Source organism: Clupea harengus, chromosome 9 (genome assembly GCF_900700415.2).
Source record: "Clupea harengus chromosome 9, Ch_v2.0.2, whole genome shotgun sequence".
NCBI lineage: Eukaryota > Metazoa > Chordata > Actinopteri > Clupeiformes > Clupeidae > Clupea > Clupea harengus.
This window is the reverse complement of record NC_045160.1, coordinates 7,525,491-7,527,990: the sequence shown is the minus strand read 5'-3', so window position 1 is coordinate 7,527,990 and position 2,500 is coordinate 7,525,491.

The window sequence follows — 2,500 nt, the reverse complement described above, 5'->3', positions numbered from 1 at the left end:
CCCAGGTTGATTAGTGAAGCGGGGCTTTCTGTTCCATTGGAAGGGGTGGTGTGCATACACTCACTCACAGACATATTCACTGTCTGACACACACACACACACACACACACACACACACACACACACACACACACACACACACACACACATACAGTGCTTCATGTGATGGCCCCCAGGGACGGTACAGTGCCAACAATACACACACACACACAATTTCACACGTTTGCGCACGTACAGACACACACACACACACACACGTTTGCACGTGCATACACACACACACACACACAGCCTGAGGATAAAGAGAGAAAAGAGCATCCACAGGACACAAACTATAAAAAATCTGCTCTCTTGTCTTCTCAGCGAAAATAGATTTATGCCTATCACTGTATGAATATGTATTGGAAAATGTACGTGTGTGTACGTGTGTGTGTGTGTGTGTGTGTGTGTGTGTGTGTGTGTGTGTGTGTGTGTGTGTGTGTGAGTGTGTGTGTTTGTGGAGCTGGCGTGTCCGTTTGAGCTCTGTGCTCCTCTGAGGCTGCAGACGCTGGGAGGGGTGAAGGGGTATGCAGGTGGCTCGGGCCTCGGCGCTGCCAAGAACGCCGAATACCCTGGGGTGGGGTGAAATAATGCAAGAGAGAGAGAGAGAGAGAGAGACAGAGAGAGAGAGAGAGATGAACGAAAGAAGGGAAGAAGGGAGGGAAAGAGGAAAAGGGGGAGGAAAAAATAAAAGAGGGATATACAGTTATGCTTTTTTTCCCCCTCTCTTAACGACTCAGAATTGCTCTCCCTCTCTCTCCCTCTCTCTCCCTCTCTCTCTCGCTCTCGGTCGCTCTCCTTTATCAGAGCTCTCTGCCTTCTGCGTGAACTGTGAGCTGGGCGGGCCTCGGAGACAGGGGCCAAATGATCTAATACCCATGCGCCGGGCCCTCTGTCTCAGCTCCACTCCCCCAGACCAGTGCCCTGCCGCGGTGCCCCCTCCCCCAGACCAGTGCCCTGCCGCGGTGCCCCCTCCCCCGGACCAGTGCCCTGCCGCGGTGCCCCCTCCCCCGGACCAGTGCCCTGCCGCGGTGCCCCCTCTCCCAGATCACTGCTGAGCAACAGTCACCCCCGCCGCTGATGACACCAGCCGCCACAGCCGGCACACACAGATCCCTCACAACAGATTCCTCACGAGGCACACTCCCAAAACCACAGCCAGCGAGCTCTCACGGGAAACCGAGCCGCTCTCACACACACACACACACATAATCCATCATGTGTGAGGCTGTAATAATTATCGCGGTGGTGGACGGCGCTGATAAAGTGGTAATAGATATGAGTGTTCGATGCTGTGTGGACACAAATGCTGTGTGTGATGTTTTGGCAAGGGGAGTGGGGATGGGGAGTGGTGGTAGAATGGGAGGTGCCGTGTGTTGAGCTGTCTCTTCATCAGCGGATCCATCATCATCACCATCATCATCCTCCTCCCTTCCCTGCCCTCCCGGTAGCTGTGCTGTACATGTCACTAGTACTGATGCTAATGATAGCAAGACGGACCAAAATGTCACTTTTCATTTGGACAAGGACAGCACTTAGCTTCACTAAAACATTCTGAGGACAGTTTTCACATATGTTGAGCACACATTCATTTTTTTCTTATTTTACCTATTTTCTCTGCCATTGTTCATGGGTTTAAGTGTTTGTTGTGTATGTTAGTGTATTTCTATGGTTTTGATGTGTGTGTGTGTGTGGGGGGGGGGGGGGGGGGGGCACATGATTTTTGAATGATGTTCTTCCTCAGTACACCAAAATAGCAAACAATTCGCAGAATCGTCTTGTGACAAAAATAATCTTAGCAGATGAGTGTATAATTGTGTGTGGGTGTGTGTGTGTATGTGTGTGTGTGTGTGTGTGTGTGTGTGAGTGTCATTTAAACCCGCTGGAACAGATTTACCTGTGCTGAACCAGTGGTGGCCCAACGCCCGCGTGTCACCCACGCTTCGCTGGCAGCGCCTGGCTACGGCTGACCCCAAACCAGCGTAATTACGTGTGTGATCCCAGAGCAGTCACACAGCACATACCTCCATAATTACCACTCTGCCTGCCGCTATAGAGCGCTAGGGCAGGCCAGGAGAGACAGAAGGCAATCAGAGACCTAGAAAGACTCAAGAGAGGAGAAGAGTGATGAGGGGATGAGAGAGGAGAAAAGAAGAGAGGAGAGAGGAAAGGGGACGGAGGATGGGGGGGGGGGGTTGAGTGTGGAAGCCTTGCATTTTGAATGGGTGCTGATAGAATTGGTTTGACAGCAGAAAATATGGAACGCATTACAGAAGTGACAGAGTCGAGAAGGAGACACAAACAAACACATAAATCCCCACAGACTGACATGCAGACGCTAGCAGAGACACACAGGCACCCAATGCCACAGCTCCACTATCTCTTTCCATCCAGCCTGCCATCTCTGTCAGAGGCCTTTCACTCTCTCTCTCTCTTTCTCTCTCTCCCTCCCTCCCTCTCT